At 45.9% G+C, this 27,698-nt stretch overlaps 1 pseudogene; it reads right to left on the bottom strand.

The window, feature by feature from the left end:
- Positions 1-501: 501 nt before the first annotated feature.
- Positions 502-27,698, bottom strand: part of LOC136487887 (uncharacterized) — a 33,345-nt pseudogene continuing 6,148 nt past the window's right edge.

The following is a 27,698-nucleotide window of genomic DNA, read 5'->3' on the forward strand; positions in this document are numbered from 1 at the left end:
AATAATTGGTATTTGATTGATTGTGTCCTTTACAATAGCCGATGTTTGATATTTATACCCAGGACCTATGCATGACTCCTATCTAATCACGACTCATGACAATCTTTGGCCCTAAGAGAAAACATTCCTAATTTAAGATAACTTGAACTCTAATCTTTCCCTTTTTGTAGAGTCCAACATATCTTGTCCCAGCGCCGATCCTAGCTTTTGTCGTTATCTGCTGGCACTGCCTAAAGAAAGCCAATTCCAGTGCTGCATTTGAATCAGCTGGTTCCGATCTGTACGTAATTAATTCCTTGATGACATGATCTTAGGAGTTTTCGAGTCCCTACGACTCTTCTTCCTCATACAGAAAATATAGAATCACGGCTCATAGTCACGCAGTCACAGGAACACAACCTCACAGGTTCTTTAATACAAAATATCAAGGCCATGATAACTGATAACATACTGACATACTAAGAGTTCCACACACATAACAGAACAGATGGTAGATGGTACTCAATCAAAATTCAGGGGATCCCATTCATCTTCAGGTGCATCATCACTTGGTCCACCAACATCAAGTGCAATACCATCATAATCAAATAGATCTTCCTCTCTTTCCAGGTTCTGAATGTTCTGAATCTCGTCACTTTCTTCCATGGCATCAGCCTCAACAACATCCAAGTCCAGCACCAATTCTGATTTTTTTATCAATATAGATTTGATGTTAAATGAGGAAAAAATGTATGTATGTTGAACTAATTTCACAATTGACAAGAGACATTGCCATCACTGCATTGTATACTTAGTGCGAATAGTTCACTATGAAAGGCGTTGAGCTCTTCCGAGTTCAGGTGAGGTGGATTGTCCTCTAAGATCCAAGCTTCATTTCCCTTTCCAATTTGTTCCAAACTTATTGGGTCATAATTTCTTGTACTGAATTTGGACCTAATGTTCAAATAGTTCAAACAAGAAAACAATGAGGACTATTTCCAATTGACATTAATATTTGACAGTAACCAACAATCCTAAAGTGAGGTTGCTACATACAGCTAATATTATTTTCAAGTTATAGAATAGACTAGCAGCTAGCTGTGCAAGCTTTAGCCCAATAGACCATATCATTTTTAGGTTATAGAACAGGCTAGCAGATAGTTGTGAATGAATGTAAGGAACTAGAGAAGAGGTACCTTTGACGCAGTCTCAGGTTATAATGAACATACACAATATCATTTAGCCTTTGATGCTCTAATCTGTTTCTTTTTTTGGAGTGCACATGCTCAAAGTAGCTCCAGCTCCTCTCACATCCAGAAGCACTACAAGTTTGGCTCAACACACGCAGGGCAAGCTTCTATAAATTTGGTGCGCTACAACCATAAGTTTGCCACCACTCATCTGTGTGACAAAACAGAAGTTAGTGATGCTGAAATAAACTGGAAAAGTAAAAAACAACAATCTAGAAGTAGTAGTGAAGTTACCAGCAAGCATGACCGAACGATCATTTATAGCAGTTGAACGCCCAAAATCACCTTCTCCATTCCTAAAAATCTTCATTTCTTTTGTCAAAGCACTTCTAAGGGCAGCATCTTTGCCAGCATATCTCTCTATGACATCAAGAACTCCAAAAGTAGTAAACTTGTACTTCTCTCTTAGTTCAATATTGTACTGGTTATTAGGATTGAACCAAAAGCCAATAGCATGGAGGTTCTTATCAAAGTGCTTATCCCACCGTGCATCTATGTATTCCAAGAAAGGCTTTGCTAACTCTTTCTTTCGTTGAAATCTCTTCACAATTTCATCTCTTGCAGCATGGAATGCTGCAAATAGATAGCCCATTGCAGGTCTCTCATCGCTGTCCGCTATTCTCAGCACCTGAACTAGTGGTTCTGATAGTTGGCAAACAATAGCACAATTTTTCTAGAACTTTTGGTCTAGCACAGCTTTGGTGAACTTTTTGGCTTGTGGTTCCTTATAATATGCACAGGTTGTCCACTCATTGGAGATAACCATTGCATGCAGTTCAGCTTTGTGCTTATATATGCTTTGCAAAGCAATAAAATTAGTAGTAAAATGAGTTTGGGCTGGGCGGAGAATCTCATGACCTTTAGTGAACTTCCTCATTAGATACAATGGGAAGCAATGGTTATAGAGATATTTTGTAATGCCTGATGCATGAGCTACAGTAGTCTTCACTAAATCCTCCTTACCAAAGTTAGACAATATCAAATTCAAACAATGGGCAGCACAAGGGGACCAAGAAATGGATGGGAACTCATCTTCTAACCTTCTACCAGTAGCAACCATGTTTGAGGCATTATCAGTGACAAAATGAACCACATGCTCAGACCCAACAAAATTTACTACATCTTTGAATAATCTAAACAAGAAATCTACATTTTTGGAGCTATCAGTGGCATCAACTGACTTGAGAAAATAGTACCTTGGGGACAGTACACCAAGAAGTTGATGAGGGTCCTTCTCTTTCTGTCAGTCCACCCATCAGCCATAATAGTGCAACCAGTTTCCCTCCAAGTTCTGCGGAAATCATCTGTCGGTGCAGAAAGTGACCAACACGTAAATATTTGTAGTTTTGCCATACGTTGTGATCAGATGTGGCCTAGCACTCAATAACATAGAGTTTATACTAGTTCAGGCAACGTGCCCTACGTCCAGTTTGAGTCGGTCGGTGACTTTATTCCTGAGCCTAGGTGGTAGAAGTTTGTTGTGGGGTTACAAACGAAAGGGAGAAAGATGGGGGTGCAAGAGATTTGGTTGGACTCTGGTCTGAAGGGCCAAGAGTGACGTGAGCTCTACTATGTGCTAAGTGTTTGAGTGTGTGTTCGAGGTTTGAACCTAGTGGTTCTGTTGTTGTGCGTGAGTGAACTAATCGATCGCCCCCTTTTTGGGAGAGAGCGCATCCTCTTTTATAGATGAAGGGGATGGCCTTACAAGTGAGAGAGGGAGAGTGTACGTATGCTAAGTCTCGTTGCCCACGCCATCAGGTACAAGATGATTGTAGGCGCCCATAACACTGTTAATGTCAAATGCATGTGAGAGGTTGCATCGTCTTCTTTTGGTATGGTAGACGTCGGTGCCTGCCATACTGTTGATGCCCAGAGGCATGTAAGGGGTTTTACCATGTTCGCCTAGTATGGTAAATGTCAGCGCTCGCAACACTATTGATGCCCAAAGGCATGTGGGGGAGCCTTACCATGTTTGTCTGGTATGGGAGTTGATGGCGCCCACAATACTGTAGGAAAATGTCAGTGCTCACAACACTGCTTGGGTTCTGACATGCCAGGAAGGTTGTAGGGTACTGTCCAGCAGGTGTACAGGGTATGGTCCTTGGTACTGCGGTTGACTTGAGTGCCCTTCCTTACTTGCTCCGTCCATTTCCTAGTCCTCACTGAGCGGGCATCCCCGGTCGGTTGGTCCCAGTCGGCTCCAACTGCGCCACTCGAAGAAGAGCTGTAAGTAGGGGTTTGGCGCATCCTAGTCAAAGACATGGGTCAGAGTCAGAAGTAGTGTTTGGCCAGGCCTTCCGGTCAGAGAGGTGGGCCAGAGTTGGAAGCGAGCATTGTTCCTCTTTAGTGAGGCCTTCCGGTCGGAGAGGCGGGCCAGAGTCGGAAGCGGGCGCCGTTCCTCCTTGACCAGGCCTTCCGATCAGAGATTGGATCACCCTTCTAGCCTGTCGTTTAGGTATTTGGGTCGGCCTAGGAGTTTGCACGTCGTTCGCAATGTTGTCTGCTGGGCTGAGCCTTTGTTTGGGAAGCCGATCCATGAGGGACCCCAGGTTTATGAACCAGACAGGAGCCCCCGAGCCCCTAGGCGATTCGGGTAGAATCGTCTGGGGGATTTTTGTCTTGACATCAGGTGCGCACGAGCGCACCCGTGGGTGTATCCCCCGAGCCCCTAGGTGATTCAGGTAGAATTGTCCAGGGGTTTTCTTGTGTTTGCCAGCGATGAAAGTTTTGTTTCGTCAGCAGGTGCGCGCGAGAGCACCCGCGAGTGTAGCCCCCGGGTGATTCGGGCAGAATCGCCTAGGGGGTTTGTCAGTGGGCATGCGCGAGTCATTTTATAGGGATCGGGCAAGATGGAGCTCGTGCATCCTTGCGTCGGGCATAGCCGAGGCAGTTTAGGGATCGGGCGAGACGGAGCTCGCGGATCCTAGCGTTGGGCGTAGCCGAGGCAATTTAGGGATTGGGCGAGACGGAGCTCGTGGATCCTAGCATCAGGCGCATCCGAGGCAGTTTAGGGATCGGGCGAGATGGAGCTCGCAGATCCTAGCATTGGGCGTAGCCGAGGCAGTTTAGGGATCAAGCGAGATGGAGCTCATAGATCCTAGCGTCGGTGCGCAGCCAAGGTAGGTTTAGGGATCGAGCGAGATGGAGCTCGCGGATCCTGGCATCGGGCGCAGTCGAGGCAGTTTAGGGATCAGGCGAGATGTAGCTCACGGATCCTAGCATTGGTGCATAGCCGAGGCAGTTTAGGGATCAGGCGAGATAGAGCTCATGGATCTTGGCATCAGTTGCAGCCAAGGCAGTTTAGGGATCGAGCGAGACGGAGCTCATGGATCCTAGCATCGGTCACAGCCGAGGTAGTTTAGGGATCGAGCGAGATAGAACTCATGGATCCTGGCGTCGGGCGCAGCCGAGGTAGTTTAGGGATCGGGCGAGATAGTGCTCGTGGATCCTGGCATCGGTGCGTAGCCGAGGCAGTTTAGGGATCGGGCGAGATGGAGCTTGCGGATCCTAGCATCGAGCACAGCCAAGACAGTTTAGGGATCAAGCGAGATGGAGCTCACGGATCCTAGCATCGGTGCGTAGCTGAGGCAGTTTAGGGATCGAGCAAGATGGAGCTTGTGGATCTTGGCATGGGGTGCAGCCGAGGCAGTTTAGGGATCGGGCAAGACAGAGCTTGCAGATCCTGGTGTTGTGCGTAGCCAAGGCAGTTTAGGGATCATGAGCCCCATTGGGCTTTGGTAGGGGTCGGTTGAGTTTTGTGCATTACCCCATCCGCGGTTTCTCACAACTGGAGGGGCTGAGCTAACGTCGCTTGCCTCGATGGCTCGAGTGATGCACTCAGTGAGCTCACTAACAGGCACATTCGAGTGAAATCTAGGTCCGTCGTTTGTGACAGGGTCAGCATAGCCCTCATGTGACATTCCACTGCTCCTTAACCTACAACCCGGTAGATGCCTAGGTCATTCCGAAAACCGACCCGGGTGGCCCGCTGGCCTCCCCTTGATGGAGATTTTGTGGGTTTGGCTCGAGGTTAGGATCGAACGAGAAGGTTGAGATGACCCTGTCTACTTTGGGTCAGACTGGGCGATCACCACTCAAGGCTCATCTGTGTTTTCTCCCCTGGCTCTGTTTGACATGAAGCCTCGAGCCCTTCATGGGCCGGCCTTCGAACCTCGGTCAGTTGTTGCTCATGTTGAACGAGGCAATTGCTGCTTCATGACACAACACGGAGCATTGTGATGCATTTAACTGCACATGCGATGCCTCGGATGTATGGAATAAATGAATGTGTGTATAGATGAATGAATGATTATATAAAGAAATAGGGGGGTTGGTAATGTTATCTTGATGACTCGAGTGATGAGGTTTGATGAGCTCTAATAAAAAATGTCCGACCGAGGTCCACGCTCATTGTTTGTGATAGAGTCAGCATGGCCCACATGGGGAGTCCCTCTGCTCCTTACCTGCCTCTCGGTGTTTGCCTAAGCCGTCCGATTGACTCAGGAATCCTAATGGTCTCTCTTGGGCAGAGATCCTATAGTTGTGCCTTTCCAAGTCCCACCTGGGAAGGCAGAGGGCCGCCTGCATGTGGTAGCGCTTTGTTTCTCACGCCCGGCGTGCAGTAGTGGTGGGCCATACCTAGGCCATGTCCCGTCTGACCAGGCATCGTTCCATCAAGCAGGGTGCATCCCATCGGTCAGGGCGTGTCCTGTCATTTCCCATCCGCATTAAATGGGGGAAGGGAGAGGGTTTTTCACCCTAATCCTTTGCCCTTCTTCAGTTGCTACATCTCTTCCTTAAATAGGGGAAGGTAGAGGGAAAGGAGAACTCATAGACCCATTCATGATTTCAAAGCGCAATGTCGAGCTAGAGGTCATCCAGCATAGATGAGGTGGTGTTGGCCGCCTTCGCTGAGAAGGGGCTGTTTCCTCCCAAGGAGGTGGTGTTGGCCGCCTTTGTCGAGAAGGGGCTGCTTCCATCGAAGGAGGTGGTGCTGGCCGCCTTCATCGAGAAGGGGCTACTTCCGTTGAAGGATGTGGTGCTAGCCACATTCACTAAGAAGGGGTTGCTTCCGTCGAAGGAGGTGGTGCACTAGAGAGTACTGCATGTCACTGGCTTCATCACTGTCTATGAGGCTTTCATCGGGATGGAGCCACACGTGGACTCCTTCTGGCGAATCTTCTCCGGGTAAGTCTTGCTAGAGGAGAAGATGCATAGGACTGTGCTAGTGGGGGGTTTCACCCTTGTAGCTGCTCAGGTTGGTCAGTTCATAAAGTTTTATGAGACATCCTCTAGCCACGGCGGCCATACTTCGGCAGGCAGCATCCCTGCCCAGGAGCTACCTCGACTACATGAGAAGGTCTAGAGCTCCATGCTCCTCTACTAAGCATCTATGGGTGCGACGCCCTTGAGGTACCTGTTGCACTCGCTGAAGTCGAGGGAGCGGAACCGAGCGGGGCCCTTGTGGTGGTGGTTATGTCCGGCGGCAAGTGTCGTGGCCTTACCTTTGGCATCAATCGATGCTGCCGAGCAGCCATAGTAGCATTTGGATTAGAAGTAGTCAGCAAATGTAATCATTAAGTTCATGGGGGAGCCCCCGTGTGAATAGTTTTTTATCAATGAATACATCAGTTCTGCTTTGTGATAGAATCACTATCCGTTCCTTGTTTTTTTATCCTAGCATAGCTTTGTTTTTATCCTTTCTTTTTCACACCTGCCCGTTCGTTCCGTAGGCTACAACTTTAAGAACCTAGGCATGGCCCGCGAGGCTTGGCTGCTCATAACCGTAGGTCATGGCAGGGTACGCTCGATCGGGAGTAAAAACAAAGTCACGTAGGGTAATCAAAGGAATGGAATGCCCTTTCATTCGGGCAAAAAGTTTTTACCATGTGATAGTAAAAAAAGAGGTAGTATTGTACCCTCATGGAGCCCCCAAGCGACTCAGGCTGAAAGTGTTTAGGCTGGGGCACTTTACAGGAGCAAGTGTTGAATAAAAACAATAAGACCGAATTTAGGGGAAAACGACGTAGCTATTCAATGTTCCAAGTGTTGGAGAAAACATTGCCATTGTCGTCCTTCGGTTGGTAGGCACCCGGTCGGATCACCTCGGTCACCGTATAGGGACCTTCCCATGGTGGAGGTAGTTTGTGTTTCTCCTTCGTTGATTGGGTCCTTCGGAGTACAAGATCACCGACTTCGAGGATCCTCCCAATGATATTCCTTTCGTGGTACCTACAAAGAGTTTGCTGGTAGCGAGCGGAGTGGATGACGGTCATCTCATGGGCCTCCTCGAGTAGGTCGACTATGTATTGCTGAGCCTTCGCGGCTCGGTCACGGTTGAAAGCCTTCACTCTTGGGGCGCCATGGTCAAGGTCGGAGGGTAGCACTGCTTTAGCTTCGTAGGCCAGGAAGAAGGGTGTGAACCCTATGGATCAGTTTAGGGTCATTCTCAAGCCCCAGAGGATCGCTGGGACCTTTGCAACCCATCGCCCGTCGTACTTGTTGAGTCGGTCGAAGATGCATGGCTTAAGTCCTTGGAGGACCATGCCATTGGCACGCTCAACCTAACCATTAGTACGTGGATGTCTGACTGAGGCCCAGTCGATCCTAATGCCATATCCATCACTACAGTCCAGGAACTTCTTCCCGGTGAAGTTAGTCCCATGGTCAGTGATCATACAGTTAGGAACACCGAACCGGTAGATGATGTCGAGGAAGAATTTGACCGCCTCTTACAAGCGGACGTTGGTGATGGGCTTGGCCTCTTTCTAATTGGTGAACTTATCGATTGCTATGAGCAGGTGAGTGAAGCCACCTGGGCCCTTTTCGAGGGGTCCTACCATGTCGAGGCCTCAGATCGCGAATGGCCAGGTGATGGGGATGGTTTGAAGCTCCTGTGCCGGCAAATGAGTTTGTCGAGCGTAGAATTGGCATCCCTCACACCTGCGGATGACCTCCCCTACATCTCATAGTGCGATGGGCTAGTAAAAACCTTGGTGAAAGGCTTTTCCAACCAGCGACCTTGGGGTCATGTGATGTTCGTAGATCCCAACATGGACCTTGAGGAGGAGCTGCTTCCCCTAGTTGGTAGGGATGCACTTCATGAGCACCCTTGATGGACTCCATTTGTAGAGTTCATCACTGAGCACGATGAAGGTTATAGCGCATCGAGCGATTCGTCAGGCTTCTATCCTTTTGGGTGGGAGAACCTCCTTGAGGAGGTAGGCGAGTAGCGGCGCTCGCCAGTCGGTTTGATCGAGTGCCAACACGGCGACATCGTCATGGAGGCACTAGGGTCGGAGCCCCTGAGCGCCGGCTTGGCATCAAGGTGTGTCTGGATTGGACCTTCCAGGACACGGGCGGATGGCTCGTGGAGATCGTTGATGAAGATCCTGCTTAGAGACGGATCCCGCCTGGCGGCCAATTTTGCGAGAAAATCGGCGACATCATTGTCCTTTCGGGGGACGTGATGTAGCTCGATTCCCTAGAATTTGTCTTTGAGCTTACGCACCTCCTGGCAGTATGCTGCCATGCGAGGGTTTTTGTAGGAGGACTCCTTTATGACTTGGTCAATGACCAACTCTGAGTCACCACGGACGTAGAGTCACGTAGCACCGAGCTTGATGGCGATGCGCAGCCCATTGATGAGGTCCTCGTATTTCGTGGTGTTGTTTGAGGCCAAGAAATGGAGGCAGATGGCGTAGCAGAGCCTACTCCCATTCAGGGAGATTAGAACCACTCTAGCCCCCGAGTTGGGCACCATCATAGACCCGTCGAAGTACATTGTCTAGTACTCATGGGTGACGCCCGAGGTCGATAGCTGGACCTCCGTCCATTCGGCGACAATGTCCACAAGAGCTTGAGACTTAATAGCAGTACGGGGGATATACCTGATGTCGTGGCCCATGAGTTCGAGTGCCCACTTGGAGATCCATCCCATGATGTCATGGTTGCAGACGATGTCTCCGAGCGGGTATGAAGTGATGACCGCGACTTCGTGGTCGGTGAAATAGTGTAGGAGCTTCCAGGTCACCATCAGCACGGCATATAGGAGTTTCTGCACTGGGGGTATCAGACCTTGGGGTCAGTGAGTACCTCCCCGATGAAGTATATGGGTCGCTGGACATTAAGGTGGTGTCCCGGCTCCTCCCTTTCGATGACCAGGGCGGCGCTCACCACATGGTTGCTCGCTGCGATGTAGAGGAGGAGGGGTTCTCCCTGTTCGAGCACGATGAGGATTGGGGCTGATGTCAGTGATGCTTTGAGGCTCTCTAGAGCCTACTGAGCTTGCTCAGTCTAGACGAAGGCATCTATTTTTTAGGAGCTTGTAGAGTAGCATCCCCCATTTGCCGAGCCAGGAGACGAATCGGCTCAGGGTGGCCAGACAGCTAGTGAGCCTTTGTATGCCCTTAACGTTGCGTATAGGGCCCATGTTGGAGATGGCCATGATCTTTTTGGGGTTGGCCTTGATGCCACATTCAGACATAATGTATCCAAGCAGCTTCCCCTTTGGAACCCCGAAAACACATTTTTTGAGATTCAGCTTGATGTTGAACCTTCGGAGGTTCGCGAATGTCATGGCCAAGTTTGCGATCAGGTCACAAGCTTGAGCTGTTTTGACCACTATCATTAACATAGACGATGATTGTTGGTTTCAGCCGCTCGACTTGATTAGGCTGATCGAGCGAGTCGATTTGGTCGGCAAAGCATTGCTACATGCACCTTTGGTAGGTGGCGCCAGCATTCTTTTGGCCGAAAGCATGGTTACGTATCAGTACGAACCATACGGGGTGATGAATGAGGTTGCGAGCTGATCGGACTCTTTCATCACGATCTGGTGATAGCTTGAGTAGGCATCTAGAAAGGAGAGGATCTCGCAACCTAAGGTGGAGTCAACTATTTGGTCTATGTGTGGCAAAGGAAAGTGATCCTTCGGACACGTTTTGTTGAGGCTAGTATAATCAACGCACATTCTCCATTTCTCGGTCTTCGTTTTAACAAGAATAGGATTGGCAAGCCAGTCGGAGTGGAATACCTCTCTGATGAATTCGGCTGCCAGGAGTTTGGTGATCTCTTCGCCTATGGCCCTGCGCCTCACATCGTCGAAGTGACACAGGCGCTGCTTGGCTGGCTTTGAGCTCGGGATGAGGCGCAGTGCGTGCTCGGTGACCTCTCATGGTATTCCCGACATGTCAGAAGGCTTCCATGCGAAGACATCACAATTGGCGTGCAGGAAGTCAATGAGCTCGTGTTCCTATTTGGCCGGGAGCTAGGTCTCGATCCGCACCGTCTTGGTTGGGTCAGTGGGGTCGATCCCCACCGCCTTGGTTTCCTCGAGTGGGCGGAAGGCCGTCAAGGAGGTTGGTTTGTTGTAGTCCGGGACTGCTGGGGTCAACGACTCCCCGAGCTAGATTTTTTTAACACTTTTTGTAAACTAATTTTAAATCTAACACTGTTTTTTTTTCAAAACTAACACTTTTGGCCGCGCCAATTGCCATGGCGCGGCGAAATGCCTGTGCTACGCCATGCATGGTGGCGCGGTAGGAGGATGATGTGGTGACGACCGAGGCTGCTGACCGGTGACGTGGTAGGGTCTGCCGTGCCACCGATCTTGGTGCGGCAGTGACACGCCACGGCGCATGGCGTGGCAGGACCAGATAAATATCGTGAGTGAGCCCACCCACCTGCACACATGCCCGCCTACCCGCACGCACACCAGCCCGCCCACACGCCCACCCACACACCACGCAGCGCCCGCTCACCCGCCGCCGCGCAGCACCCCGCCACTAGCGCCCACCACCCCGACGGCCGCCCACCCACTCCTGCCGCGCAACGCCCACGCCGGCCACGCCATGAACACCGGCGCGTCACGACCGCCTGCCGCCCACTCATATCAACGTAGCTCCCTCTCTATTTCATGTTATTATGATTGTTATTGATTTAGGATAGTTAGTGATTTAGGATAGTTAGGTTAGTGATTTAGGATAGTTAGGGTTTTATGATTGTTATTGATTTAAGATAGTTAGTGATTTATGATAGTTAGAATAGTTAGTGATTTAGCATAGTTAGTGATTTAGGATAGTTAGGGTTAGTGATTTAGGATAGTTAGGTTAGTGAATTTGTTTATTTAGGTAGGTAGTTTTTAGGTTTGAGGTTGTGTGTTGTAGTATAGTTAAGGTTTGGTTAGGTAGTTAGGGTTTAGGTTACTATTAGTTAGGATTTTGGGTTTAGGGATTGATTAGGTATTTATTATTTAGTTTATAGTTAGTTATTTAGTTAGGGATTTTGGATATGGATACTAGTTTTCAAGTGTCGGTACTTAGTAGTGCATGATACGTCTATTTGGATGACTTGATGAAGTTTTGTCAAATGCTTATTTTCCTAGTGAAGTTGTTTAATATGTCTGTTAATGTTACTTTGAATATATGCATGTGCTTTCATATTATGTTTGTATTGCATAACAAGTAGTTCAAATTTTGCAATGCTACATAATGTTAATTTGAATATTGTTAATTTGAATACTCTAACCCTTTGTTTATCAATTTGTAACAGGATGACCCCTCCCATGTAGCACCTGTTGTATCACATTCTTGAGGTGGAGTACGATGACCAGCACTGAGCACACATCTTGAGTGACACCGACGCAGAGGTGGCCTTGCCTCCTTTGAGGCCCCGCACGCACACCAGGACGCACCAGTGGGATGAGCGTTACGCGCCGTATATACGGCGTGCTGGCTTCCTCGAGCTTGTTCATGTTGTCAGCTACGATCTTCTGCCCCTTGACCTAACACTACTTCATGCAGCTGTAGACAGGTGCGAGTGCCTTCTTTGTACGTAAACATTCTTATAACAAATTTGAGTCAACTAACTGTCGTTCTATTCTTATAATAGGTGGAGGCCTGAGACCCACATGTTCCACCTACCTTGCGGCGAGATGACCTTGACCATGTAGGACATGAAGGCTATCATTGGCCTTCGGTTGGGTGGACTTCTAGTGATGGGTATAGTTGACAACGATCACTGGAGGGAGCTGGTGGCTTAGTTCACTAGCTTTCTTCCACCGGATGATGAGGTTTCAAAGAAAAATAAGTGAGCAATTCAAGCCTATTTAATACTTGCATTGCTTTCCTATAGTCATCGGGTCTCATTTTCTTTGGTGAATTTCAGGAAAAGTTCTAGTGTTTCATCGTCCTAGATCACAGAGCGCTTTGATTACTTGGACCCACAGGCTGAGGAGGCTCAGCTCGACAAGTTCGCTAGAGTGTAGCTTTGGCACTTCCTTAATACTTTCCTCTTCCTAGATGCCTCGGGCAACACCATTAGCTGGATCTTCCTTGACATACTACGCCAGCCGTGGGAGAACATAGCGGCGTACAGCTGGGGCAACGTAGTCCTAGTATGGACGTATCGACAGCTATGCATTGCCTACTGTCGCACCTCAGGGTATGCAAACCTTGGGGTTGCTCCTACCTACTCCAGGTTTGGTGTTGGAAATGATGGCCCGTTGGGAGGCCCCTTAATACTAGTTTACCGGTAAGTACTTCGGTTCACTATATTCTTCGAGGCAGTTACATATGATGAAATTATTAATGGCTAATTCATTATCGTGTTCAATGCAGCAATGGAACAGGCAGGATACACTCCCTACAACTCTGTATATCTAGACAGAAGTAGAGTTAGTTAGAGGGAATGTGAGGCGCAAGTATAGGGAGTACACGGACGGTCTCGGCATCCTAACACAGCACCAGGTTACGCTCTCTTTACTATCATACATGTGTCTTATTGGATGTACACTATATCACAACCTAACTCAATTATGAAATGTTCAGGTGCATTGGTGTCCTTGGGATGCTCTGGAGCTTGAGTACTATTTGAGTCCTGTCACTAGGGATGAGTCAGACGAGTATCGCTGCAACATCCCTCTTATTTTTCTTCCACATGGTTGAGATTCACTTGCCAATTAGGGTCTGTAGACAGTTTGGAAGAATGATAGGCCACCCACCACCGCTTTACTCCACCAACCAAGAATTGCATGGGTGTGTTAGATTAATAACAAAGCTACAATTCAGATGTGTGTGTGGTACAACTAACATTGTGTTGTTGTAGGTATGACCGTAGGAAGAGGTACAAGACCAAGGATTAGCGCATGACACACAATGCGTACATCCACTTGTGGCAGAACAGGGAACGGCAGCCGGTCCATGCGGGTCCCCCACACGACCAGCACACCTTCGACGAGTACCCGTGGTGGCTTCATAGGTCTACGAGGACACATATCAAGCCCCCATACACTGAGGAAGCGATTGATGAGGACTCAGAGGAAGATGTGATCGGAGATGTGTACGACATTGCCACTAGGGCCGACACACAGCTATAGAGAGCCCTGCTTCAAAGATACATGGTAAGATACTTGAATGGTATAATTTGTTATCCATTTGTTATTGAGAGAATTCCTTATTTGACACTGGGAAAATGAGTCGTTCCTTTCTTGGCCCTGAAATTTTCTTCGTTCCCTATTTGACACTCACTTCAACTTTCATCCCTAATTTGACACTACCATCAAATCCGTTAGCTAACGGTGTTAACTGGCTGTTAAAAGACGTTTTTGCCCCTAGAAAAAAAGCGGTGAAGCAAATTTGAGAGGAAAAAACATGTGCCTTTTTTTGTAGCTGGGCGCATGCATCAGAGGCGGGCGCAGGTTTTTTTTCCTCTCAAATTTGCTTCACCGCTTTTTTTATAGGGGCAAAAACATCTTTTTAATAGCCAGTTAACACCGTTAGCTAACGGATTTGACGGTAGTGTCAAATTAGGGATGAAAGTTGAAGTGAGTGTCAAATAGGGAACGAAGAAAATTTCAGGGCCAAGAAAGGAACGACTCATTTTCCCAGTGTCAAATAAAGAATTCTCTCTTTGTTATTAAGTATGTTTACTAAAACTGTCCAACCGCATTTCTATACCCAGGCGACACAATTGTCAAGGATGTCCAACGAAACAGCGTTTCGGCTTCACAAGTCTAGAGGGCAAGGGCCAGGCGTTCTCGAGTCTTTTGTGGAGGTAAACATAAACTTGTCCGTTTTGAAAATGTTTATTTAGTGTATTTGTGTTTGGGAAATGCACTAACTTTAACGTCTATTTATGCATAAGGTGAAGAAGAGCTGCAGGAAGCTAGCTCAGAAGCTGAGCTGCATGGACACTCCTTGGGTGGAACCGGTAGTCCTGGCGCGGTCGGGTGACACGTCTTCTGGCTCTTTGAGGACACCAGCCGGCTCTTCTCAGTCGGTGATAGGTGCCACTTCCACAGTGCGTACACCACCACATCATAGCGCTAGGAAGGACCCTACAACCGAGGATGACGAGGACGATGATGACGACGACGACGATGACCCCTGGGCTTCCACAGATAGCACCACTAGTGGGACGATTGGCCACAGGACGAGATTGGCATGTCTCCGCTAGGTGGTGCCCTGCTTGATACCTAAGGAGCCTTAGAGGTACTGACAAAGGTAGTTTCTTTAAATACGTAGGCTCCATGAACTAACGATCATAAAGATTATAAGTAATCGTGCATATCATATAATTGCAGGGTACGAGCTGTACGCACCGGCAATGCGACCACATCGACGTTGGCTACACTCCCAATGTGTTGCCAACAAATCCAAAGAGACAGAGGCATCCGATGGATCCTTACACTCCTAGGTCTTAGTTTGTTAGGTCGAATGAATATTGTCATCTGCAACTTGCAGGCTTAGTTGGTTATGTTATGTCGAACTTAAAAATTTTGACATAGGGGGAGAGTTTGACATAGGGGGAGAGATATGACAAAGAAAAGGGATCAATTAAAATTTTGAGCACACAAGTAGGGGGAGCAAGCTCATGAACTTGTATGGTGCATTTGAATGTGCATTTCATATGTTTGCTTGCATGGCATAAGTTCTAAATTTAAAATATCCATGCTTGTGTGATGTATGCTAGTTGTAAGATTGAATGATGAAATGAAATCAATAGATAACTTTCATTTCCATGTGTTGTTTCCAAGTGGTATCAAGCTAACCATGATGCTAAGGATGGTATAATGGTGCACTCCGATTGGTATCACGCTTCAAAGGTCCATCTTTTATACCTTAGCATCATTTGGTAGACATTGTATCCTATATTTCCTATCTAAGCATATGTGCAAGCTACAATCCAAACTCTTAGCACATATGTAGGGGGAGCAATTGCTACCATTTGGGGTTCATGAAACTTGTCCATATCCTTTTACATATGGTAAATATGCTTGGGCAAGCAACATGGATTCAATTGAATTTTAATTCATATCTTTGTGAAAGTGTTGTCATCAATTACCAAAAAGGGGGAGATTGAAAGCTCTAGTTTGCTTTTGGTAAATTGATGAAACCCTAAGTGCTAACCTAGTTTATCAAGTGATCATGATATAGGTAGCACATTCCAAGTGGTGAAGCAAATGAAGATCATAACATGATGATGGTGATGCCATGGTGATGATCAAGTGCTTGGACTTGGAAAGAAGAAAGAGAAAAACAAAAAGCTCAAGGCAAAGGTATAATTTGTAGGAGCTATTTTGTTTTGGTGATCAAGACACTTAGAGAGTATGATCACATTTAGGATTGATAGCCATACTATTAAGAGGGGTGAAACTCATATCGGAATGCGGTTATCAAAGTGCCACTAGATGCTCTAACTCATTGCATATGCATTTAGAATCTAGTGGAATGCTAACACCCTTGAAAATGTTTGTGAAAATATGCTAACACGTGTGCACAAGGTGATACACTTGGTGGTTGGCACATTTGAGCAAGGGTGAAGGAGTTAGAGGTGAAAAGAAGTTAGTCTTGCTGGTCACTGAGTGACCGGACGCTGGTCTCAGAGGGACCGGCGCGTCCGGTCAAGTGTGGCAGCATAGATGCCAGCGTGGGTCATCGACCGTACGCTAGGTCTTGGACTGACTGGACGCTGAGGTCCAGCATCTAGTCCTATTGTCGAGCAGCGTAGAAGAAAGTCATTGTGCGACCGGACACTGGAAGGGTCCAGTCAAGCATGACCGGACGCGTCCGGTTGAAGAAATTCATTTCTGGAACCTTACTAGAAACGACCGGACACTGGAGGCTGAGCGTCCGGTCAGTTTGTGTGCTACGTCCGGTCAACAGATGACCATTGAAATTTGATGAACAGTATTTAAAGTAGGAGACATGTGGCATGTATCACGTGACCGGATGCTGAGGGCCAGCGTTCGGTCGATCGAACTGGAGCGTCCGGTCACCCTGCGCTGTGCCTAGTAAAGGGGTACAATGGCTCTATTTCGTGGGGGCTTCTATTTAAGCCCCATGGCCGGTTGAAGCTTACACCTTTGGCCATTTTCATTTACATAGCAACCTTGTAAGCTTAGCCAAAGCCCTCCCACTCATCTCCATCATTGATTCATCATCTTTGTGAGATTGGGAGAGAATCCAAGTGCATTGCTTGAGAGATTGCATCTAGAGGCACTTGGTGTTCGTGTTTTGCTGTGGGGTTCACTTGTTACTCTTAGTGGTTGCCGCCACCTAGACAGCTTAGAGCAATGAGGATCGTCGAGCGGAGGTTGGTGATTGTCTCCAGCTCCGATCGTGGTGATTGTGAGGGGTTCTTGACCTTTCCTCGGTGGAGAGCCAAAATGTACTCTAGTGGATTGCTCATGGCTTGTGTGATCCTCATCTTGTGTTGGTTGTGTGGCACCCTATTGAGGGTTTGGCGTGTGAAGCCAATTAGCGCGTGAACCTCCAAGTGAGTGTATCGCCACAACGAGGACTAGCTTGCCGGCAAGCAAGTGAACCTCGATAAAAATCATTGTGTTCATGATTGATTCTGAGGTGATTGGTCTTCATTGATATTCATTCTTGTGATTGATTGGCTCCTTCCTCGACACGACGGTATAAACAAATTGCTCACTCTCTTTACATTACCACAAACTAGTTGTCAAGCTCTTTAGTGTAGCTAGTTGTGAGAGCTTGCTTGCTTGGTTAGTGTGGCTCTTTAGTTAGCCTTTGAGAGCACACTAACATAGGGTAGTGTCATAGCTTTTGTGTGAATAGATACTATCTAAACTAGAATTATGGTAGGTGGCTTGCATTTTGAGTAGGCTAGCGCAACACTTGCTTCGCCTCATAATTGTCTAACCATTTTGTTAAGTGTTGTTATAGAAAATTTTTATTAGGCTATTCACCCTCCCTCTAGCCATTAGGACCTTTCAAGTGGTATCAGAGCTGAGGTCACCGTGATTTGAGGCTTAACAACCTTCGGTGTAAAAAATGACTCAAATCAACAACACTAAGAAGCCACCCCAATTTGATGGCTCAAATTATCCCTATTGGAAAGCTAAGATGACAACTTATATCAAGTCAATCAATAGGAAGGTTTGGAAGGTGGTATAAACCAAAATTGAGATTGATGATCTGGAGAATTCCACCATGGCCAAAGAAGTGCTTCTCCAAAACAATGATATTGCTCTAAGTGTCATTCATGATGCAATTGATGAGAGAAGATTTGAGCAAATCAAGAATATTGAGATGGCTCATGAGGCTTGGAATAAGTTGGAAGAATCATTTAAGGGCACTCAAGCCGTGAAGGGTGCAAAGGCATACATTCTCAAAGAGAAGTTTGCAAGCTTCAAGATGAAGGAGGATGAGAGTGTGCCGGAGATGTTTCATAGGCTTCAAGTGCTTGTCAATGATCTAAAAGCACTTGGAGAAGAGGTGAAGAACAAGGACTTCTCCCACAAGTTCTTTAGATGCTTACCCTCAAGATTTGGCACATTGGTCACTATTCTTGTAAGGAGTGGTTTGGACACCATGACACCAAACCAAGTGTTGGGAGATATAATGGCCGATGATACATATAGAGATGATGATGAGAAGGAAGAAAAGAAGGAGAATAAAGATGAGAAGAAAGATGAAAAGAAGAAGAGTGCGGCATTCAAGGCCACATCATCCAAGAGCAAGGCAAAGCAAGAAACATCAAGTGAAGATGATGGTTCATGGGATGATGACGATGATGAGAAGATGGCTCTCTTTGTCAAGAGATTTGGCAAGTTCATGGTGAAGAAGGGATACCATGCTAGAAGGAAGAAATCTTCATCCAAGAACAAGGAAGAGTCAAGAAGGTGCTTCAAATGTGAAAGCAAAGATCATCTTGTTGCTCAATGCCCATACAATAGTGACAATGATGATGACAACAAGAAGAATAAGAAGAAGGACAAGAAGGAAAAGAAAGAGAAGAAGGATAAGATGACCTTCAAGAAGAAGAAGGGTGGTTCATATGTGGTCACTTGGAATAGTGATGCTTCCTCAAGTGATGATGATGATAGTGATGATGACAAGACCACCAAGAAGAAGGCACTTGCAAGCATTGCTATCAATAAGAAGCCTTCTCTCTTCGACACTCCATCATGCTTCATGGCTAAAGCCACTAAGGTATACATTTGTGATGATGGAAGTGATGAGGAACATGATAATGAAAACAAAAATGAAAGTGATAGTGATGATGAACCTACTAAGGATGAACTATTTGACATGCTAGAAGATGCTAAAGAACACTTTGACATCAAGAGAAGGGAATGCAAAAGCTTGTGTAAGGAACTAATAGCCCTTAAGCAAGCCTTTGAAGAGCTCAATGCATCTCATGAGAGGCTAGAGGAAGCCCATGAGAAGCTTGGCAAGGCTCACAAAAAGCTTGAAAAGGCTCATTCCTCTTTGCTTGATGAGCAAATAAAAAAGAAGCATGTTGAAACTTGCAATGTAGGCTTAACTTGTGATATAATTGATGAATCATTATCTATGCCTATCATTGTTGCTCCCGCTAACCCTTCTTGTAGTACTTCTACTTCCACCTCATCTAGTAGTGATGATTTCACTTATGATGCCTCACTAATAGTTGAAAATGAGAACCTCAAGAAGAAGGTCAATAAGCTCACTCACACCTTGGCTAAGGCCTATGGTGGTGAGGACCGCTTGCTTATGTGCTTAGGTAACCAAAGAGCTTCTCTCTACAAAGAGGGATTGGGTTATACCCCCAAGAAAGGCAAGGCGGCCTTTGCTCCTCACAAGACTAGTTTTATGAAGAACAATGGTCGATTTTGCACTAGTTGCAAGCAAGTTGGTCATGTAGAGAAAAAGTGCATGAACAAGAAGTCACAAGCTAATGTATCCTCCATTAAGCTTGATTCTTTCTATATGCTTACCAAGGGTGCAAATGGTGTAAAGGCTAAGTTCATTGGTAAACCATGGATGGGCTCAAAGAAGAAAGTCATTTGGGTACCAAAGAGCTTAGTAACTAACCTTCAAGGACCTAAGCAAGTTTGGGTACCTAAAAAGAATTGATCTTCTTTTGTAGATTAATTACAAAGCCAGAGGAAGGCATTGGGTTCGATAGTGGGTGCACTCAACACATGACCGGTGATGCAAGAATGTTCAACTCAATCAACACCAATGGCAATGATGGTTATGATAGTATTATATTTGGTGATAATGGCAAAGGCAAGATCAAAGGGCTTGGTAAGATTGCAATATCCAATGACATGAGGATATCCAATGTGTTGCTAGTAGAGAGCTTGAACTTTAATTTGTTATTCATGGCTCAATTATGTGATCTTGGATTCAAATGCATATTTGGGGTAGATGATGTAGAGATCATAAGTGTAGATGGCTCTAACTTGATCTTCAAAGGCTTTAGATATGAGAATCTATACTTGGTTGATTTCAATGCTAGTAAAGCTAGATTATCTACATGCTTGTTCACTAAGTCTAGCATGGGTTGGTTATGGCATAGAAGGCTTGGTCATGTTGGAATGAAACAATTGAATAGATTGGTTAAGCATGACTTGGTTAGAGGCTTGAAAGATGTTGTGTTTGAAAAGATAGGCTTTGTAGCTCTTGTCAAGCCGGAAAACAAGTTGGAAACAGCCATCCCAAGAAAAGCATGATGAGCACTAGTAAAGCATTTGAGTTATTGCACATGGATTTGTTTGGGCCAACACAATACACTAGCATCGGTGGTAACAAATATGGCTTTGTGATAGTGGATGATTATACTAGATACACATGTGTATTCTTTCTAATGGACAAAAGTGATGTGTTTGCAACATTCAAATCATTTGTTAAGGGCATTCATAATGAGTTTGAAACAACCATCAAGAGAGTTAGAAGTGACAATGGTAGTGAGTTCAAGAACACTAGAATTGATGAGTTGTGTGATGAATTTGGAATTAGACATCAATTCTCGGCCAAGTACACTCCATAATCAAATGGCCTTGTTGAGAGGAAGAATAGAACACTCATTGATATGGCAAGGTCTATGCTTAGTGAGTACAATGTGAGTCAATCTTTTTGGGCTGAATCTATCAACACAGCTTGCTATTATAGCAACCACCTCTATTGTCACCCATTAAAAGAGAAGACACCATATGAGCTCTTGAATGGTAGAAAGCCCAACATTGCATATTTTCGGGTCTTTGGTTGCAAATGCTATATCTTGAAGAAAGGCACTAGATTGGGCAAGTTTGACAAGAAATGTGATGAAGGATTCCTACTTGGTTATTCCACTACAAGCAAAGCATATAGAGTTTGGAATTTGGATAGTGGTATTCTTGAGGAAGTTCATGATGTTGAATTTGATGAAACCAAGGGTTCACAAGTAGAGAATGAGAACTTGGAAGATGTTAGAGGTATTCAACTTTCAAATGCCATGAAGAACATGGATGTTGGTGAATTGAGGCCTAGGCAAGTGAATGATGATGAAGATGATCAAGTGCAAGTGCTCTCTAACTCAAATGTGCAAGATGATATAACTCAAGCTAGTACAAGTGGATCTCATGATAATGAACAAGATCAAGTGGCTAGTACATCATCTCAATCCAATGATCAAGCAAGTGCAAGCAATCAAGTTTCAATACTCCAACCAACCAATGTTGCAAGGGATCATCCATTGGACACTATCATTGGTGATATTTCTAGAGGTGTACAAACAAGATCAAGATTGGCATCATTTTGTGAACATTTCTCATTTGTGTCATCTATTGAACCAAAGAAGATAGATGAAGCATTGAAGGATGTTGATTGGGTGAATGCTATGCATGAAGAATTGATTAACTTCACAAGAAATCAAGTATGGGAGTTGGTAGAAAGACCAAAGGGACACAATATGATTGGAACCAAATGGGTCTTTAGAAACAAGCAAGATCAAGATGGGATAGTAGTAAGGAACAAAGCAAGATTGGTAGTATAAGGCTACACACAAGTTGAAGGTCTTGACTTTGGAGAAACATATGTCCCGGTTGCTAGATTGGAAGCAATTAGAATCTTGCTAGCCTATGCTTGTGCCCACAACATCAAGCTCTATCAAATGGATGTTAAGAGTGCATTTCTCAATGGCTACATCAATGAAGAAGTATATGTTGAGCAACCTCCCAGTTTTAAAGATGACAAGAAGCCCAACCATGTATACAAGTTGAAGAAGGCTTTGTATGGATTGAAACAAGCACCTAGAGCATGGTATGAGAGATTGAGGGATTTCCTACTCTCTAAATGATTCACAATGGGCAAGGTTGACACCACTCTTTTCATCAAGAAGATTGGAAAAGACTTGTTTGTGTTGCAAATCTATGTTGATGACATCATATTTGGATCAACCAATCAAGATTTTTGTGATGAGTTTGGAAAAATGATGGCTAATGAGTTTGAGATGTCCATGATTGGAGAGTTGAGTTACTTCCTTGGTCTTCAAATCAAGCAATTGAAGAATGGTACATTTGTGAGTCAAGGCAAGTATATCAAGGACATGATCAAGAAGTTTGGCATGAGTGATAGTAAAGCCATTAGCACACCAATAGGCACAAATGGCAACTTGGATAGTGATGCAAGTGGAAATATGGTGGATCAAAAATTATATCGGTCTATGATTGGAAGCCTACTCTATGTGACCGCAACAAGACCGAATGTCATGTTTAATGTATGCATGTGTGCAAGATTTCAAGCCTCACCAAGAGAAAGTCATTTGAAGGCTACAAAGAGAATATTGAGGTACTTGAAGCATACACCAAATGTTGGTTTGTGATATCCCAAAGGAGCAAAGTTTGAGCTAGTTGGTTACTCCAACTCGGATTATGCGATATGCAAGGTTGAAAGGAAGAGCACCTCGAGCACATGTCAATTGTTGGGAAGATCACTTATTTCATGGTCATCAAAGAAGCAAAATAGTGTTGCATTATCAACCGCCGAAGCCGAATACATATCCACCGGTGGTTGTTGTGCACAAGTACTTTGGATGAAAGCCACTTTGAGTGATTTTGGAATCAAGTTCAAGAAAGTGCCCTTGCTATGTGATAATGAGAGTGCAATCAAGTTGACCAACAATCCGGTTGAACATGCAAGAACAAAGCACATTGATGTCCGCCACCATTTCATAAGAGATCACCAACAAAAAGGGGACATTTGCATTGAGAGTGTAGGCACCAAAGATCAACTTGCCGATATATTCACCAAGCCATTGGATGAGAAAAGGTTTTGCAAGCTAAGGAATGAGTTGAACATATTGGATTTCTCAAATATGTGTTGATACACCCCCACTCATATGACATGCCTCTCCTTCGAGCAATCCAAGGTAAAAGATGATTGGCATGACATACATCCTTGCTAAGGACATGTTTAGTGCATCTAGTCATCTCTCCATTTTATTAGGCTCATTCATGAAAATCAAATGATTTTGATGTTTATATTGTATCACTATTGCTTCTATGCTTGACTGGTGGTAGCATATGACATGTTTATGGGCTTGTAAACCTAGTGTTTGATCTAGAAAATGAGCTCTAAGTGTTTAACTCAACATGGTACAAGATAACCCTTATTTGGAGGTGTGAAGAAGCTTGTCCTTGGATCAAACCGAGTTAAATATCTTTGGCAAATGATCGAGGTTGGACCAAATTTGGGAATATGATCCTCACCCCATTGATTGATATTGATAAATCTCAACCTATCTATAATTTAAGTCCTTGTGGTCATTGATGACAAAGGGGGAGAGAAACAAAGATATAAGTAATAGGGGGAGAGTTTGACATAGGGGGAGAGATACGACAAAGAAAAGGGATCAATTAAAATTTTGAGCACACAAGTAGGGGGAGCAAGCTCATGAATTTGTATGGTGCATTTGAATGTGCATTTCATATGTTTGCTTGCATGGCATAAGTTCTAAATTTAAAATATCCATGCTTGTGTGATCTATGCTAGTTGTAAGATTGAATGATGAAATGAAATCACTAGATAACTTTTATTTCCAAGTGTTGTTTCCAAGTGGTATCAAGCTAACCATGATGCTAAGGATGGTATAATGGTGCACTCCGATTGGTATCACGCTTCAAAGGTCCATCTTTTATACCTTAGCATCATTTGGTAGACATTGTATCCTATATTTCCTATCTAAGCATATGTGCAAGCTATAATCTAAACTCTTAGCACATATGTAGGGGAGAACAATTGCTACCATTTGGGGTTTATGAAACTTGTCCATATCCTTTTACCTATGGTAAATATGCTTGGGCAAGCAACATGGATTCAATTGAATTTTAATTCATATCTTTGTGAAAGTGTTGTCATCAATTACCAAAAAGGGGGAGATTTAAAGCTCTAGTTTGGTTTTGGTAAATTGATGAAACCCTAAGTGCTAATCTAGTTTATCAAATGATCATGAGATAGGTAGCACATTCCAAGTGGTGAAGCAAATGAAGATCATAACATGATGATGGTGATGCCATAGTGATGATCAAGTGCTTGGAGTTGGAAAGAAGAAAGAGAAAAACAAAAAGCTCAAGGCAAAGATATAATTTGTAGGAGCTATTTTGTTTTGGTGATCAAGACACTTAGAGAGTGTGATCACATTTAGGATTGATAGCCATACTATTAAGAGGGGTGAAACTCGTATCGGAATGCGGTTATCAAAGTGCCACTAGATGCTCTAACTCATTGCATATGCATTTAGAATCTAGTGGAATGCTAACACCCTTGAAAATGTTTGTGAAAATATGCTAACACATGTGCACAAGATGATACACTTGGTGGTTGGCACATTTGAGCAAGGGTAAAGGAGGTAGAGGTGAAAAGAAGTTAGTCTTGCTGGTCACTGAGTGATCGGACACTGGTCTCAGAGGGACCGACGCGTCTGGTCAAGTGTGGCAGCGTAGACACTAGCGTGGGTCATCAACCAGACACTGGGTCTTGGATTGACCAGACACTAAGGTCCAGCGTCTGATCCTATTGTCAGGCAGTGCAGAAGAAAGTCACTGTGCGACCGGACGTTGGAAGGGTCCGGTCAAGCATGACCGGACACGTCCGGTCGAAGAAATTCATTTCTAGAACCTTACTAGAAATAACCGGACGCTGGAGGTTGAGCGTCCGGTCAGTTTGTGCGCTGCATCCGGTCAACAGATGAACATTGAAATCTAACAAATAGTATTTAAAGCAGGAGACACGTGGCGTGTATCACGTGACCGGATGCTAAGGGCCAGCGTCCGGTCGATCGAACTGGAGCGTCCGGTCACCCCGCGCTGTGCCCAGTAAAGGGGTACAATGGCTCTATTTTATGGGGGCTTCTATTTAAGCCCCATGGCAGATTGAAGCTTACACCTTTGGCAATTTTCATTGACATAGCAACCTTGTAAGCTTAGCCAAAGCCCTCCCACTCATCTCCATCATTGATTCATCATCTTTGTGAGATTGGGAGAGAATCCAAGTGCATTGCTTGAGAGATTGCATCTAGAGGCACTTGATGTTCGTGTTTCACTGTGGGATTCGCTTATTACTCTTGGTGGTTGCCACCACCTAGATGGCTTGGAGCAGCGAGGATCGTCGAGCGGAGGTTGGTGATTGTCTCTGGCTCCAATCGTGGTGATTGTGAGGGGTTCTTGACCTTTCCCCGGCGGAGAGCCAAAAGGTACTCTAGTGGATTGCTCGTGGCTTATGTGATCCTCATCTTGTGTTGGTTGTGCGGCACCCTATTGAGGGTTTGGCGTGTGAAGCCAATTAGCGTGTGAACCTCCAAGTGAGTGTATCGCCACAATGAGGACTAGCTTGCCGGCAAGCAAGTGAACCTCGGTAAAAATCATTGTGTTCATCATTGATTCTGAGGTGATTGGTCTTCATTGGTATTCATTCTTGTGATTGATTGGCTCCTTCCTCGACACGGTGGTATAAACAAATTGCTCACTCTCTTTACATTACCACAAACTAGTTGTCAAGCTCTTTAGTGTAGCTAGTTGTGAGAGCTTGCTTGCTTGGTTTGTGTGGCTCTTTAGTTAGCCTTTGAGAGCACACTAACATAGGGTAGTGTCATAACTTTTGTATAAATAGATACTATCTAAACTAGAATTGTGGTAGGTGGCTTGCATTTTGAGTAGGCTAGCGCAACACTTGCTTCGCCTCATAATTGTCTAACCATTTTGTTAAGTGTTGTTGTAGAAATTTTTTATTAGGCTATTCACCCCCCCTCTAGCCATTAGGACCTTTCACCTGGTGGGGAGTGAGGCCATGAGTCAGAGTCGCGATGCGGAGCCCTCCGCTGGTTGAATGGCGATGGCTTCCACCAGCGCCTAGAGATTCTGGTGGACCGCCCACTCCTGGGGGTCGATGGGCTTGGGAATGCCGCGCAGAAGTATTGCCGTAGCGGCGATGTTCTAGCTAGCCCGAGCGAACTATGGGGGGTCATTCCCCTCATCCATGATATCATGCTGGACCTAACAGGCGTGACCCTGAGCGTCGCTCGCCGGGTTACACGCATGGGCCGCAACGTGCTACGCCGAGCATGTCGGCGTAGGTGGCGGCTGATTCTACCACCGTTGTCGTAGCTCCTCGGCGTGCTCTTGCGCGAGCGTGAGGGCCCTGCACGAGGGTCTGGAGGGGTGTGAGTCTGCAAGGACTCTGCTATGACCGGGGGCTGTCCCAGATCGTACGCCATAGCGCACTCCTAGGATGGACGGTGGCTAGGTGCCACGTCACCGATGCTGGAGCCGTCGCTCCCGACCTCATCATCCAGGAGTTCGTGGAAAGTGGTGGGAGCATAGCTCACCATTCCCATGAATTCGGATGTGAGAGGGATGGCGCTAGTGTCCTTCGGAGCCCCCGAGTGTATGCATTCGCGGGGGACACGAGGTCGTAGGGGAACCGGTCGTACGGTGGTTGGGGTGCGGACAATGCGGTCCCTCTGGATAATCGAGAGAAGATAGTAAATAGCGAGTAAATAACAGCATGCACATTACTCACAGTGGGGTTTGAGACAAGCGTTTGCTCGGAATGAAGCACAGGCACCTCGTCATTGAAGTCATCGTGTGTCTCAGAGCTGATGGAGGGCGCCCCTCCAATGGGTGCTAGAACAAGTGCCTCCTCATGGAGGTGTAGTATGCCAAGCCAATCAGCGACAAAGTCCAGGCTTCCGAAGAGGAAGGCCTAGGACGGCTCGAAGATGGGTGGAACCCACATCCCAATAGGTGGGAGTGTGGGAAACTCCAGCGAGCCGAAGCGAGTCATATCGCTTGAGCCTGCCATGGTGAAGATGGTGGAAAAGTGGGCCATCCGATGACCAAAAGTGTGAACGTACAGCGTCTTCCCCACGGACGGTGCCAACTGTCAGTGCAGAAAGTGACCAACACGTAAATATTTGTAGTTTTGTCGTATGTTGTGATCGGATGTGGCCTAGCACTCAATGACACTGGGGTTATACTGGTTCAGGCAATGTGCCCTATGTCAAGTTTGAGTCGGTCGGTGACTTTATTCCTGAGCCTAGGTGCTCAAAGTTTGCTGTGGGGTTACAAATGGAAGGGAGAAAGATGGGGGTACAAGAGGTCTAGTCGGACTCTAGTCTGAAGGGCCGAGAGTGATAAGAGCTCCGCTATGTGCTAAGTGTTTGAGTGTGTGCTCGAGGTTTGAACCTAGTGGTTCTGTTGTTGTGTGTGAGTGAACTGATCGATCACCCCCTTTTTGGGAGAGAGTGCATCCCCTTTTATAGATGAAGGGGATGGCCTTACAAGTGAGAGAGGGAGAGTGTACGTATGCTAAGTCTTGTTGCCCATGCCGTCGGGTATAAGATGATTGTAGGCGCCCATAACACTGTTAATGTCAGATGCATGTGGGAGGTTGCGTCGTCTTCTTTTGGTATGGCAGACGTTGGTGCCTGCCATACTGTTGATGCCTATAGGCATGTAAGGGGTTTTACCATGTTTGCCTGGTATGGTAAATGCTAGCACCGCAACACTGTTGATGCCTATAGGCATGTGGGGGGAGCCTTACCGTGTTTGTCTGGTATGAGAGTTGATGGCGCCCACAACACTGTAGGAAAATGTTGGCACCCACAACACTGCTTGGGTTCTGACATGCTAGGAAGGTTGCAGGGTACTGTCCTATAGGTGTATAGGGTATGGTCCTTGGTATTGCGGTTGACTTG

The sequence above is a fragment of the Miscanthus floridulus genome, chromosome 10 (assembly GCF_019320115.1).
Source record: "Miscanthus floridulus cultivar M001 chromosome 10, ASM1932011v1, whole genome shotgun sequence".
Lineage (NCBI taxonomy): Eukaryota > Viridiplantae > Streptophyta > Magnoliopsida > Poales > Poaceae > Miscanthus > Miscanthus floridulus.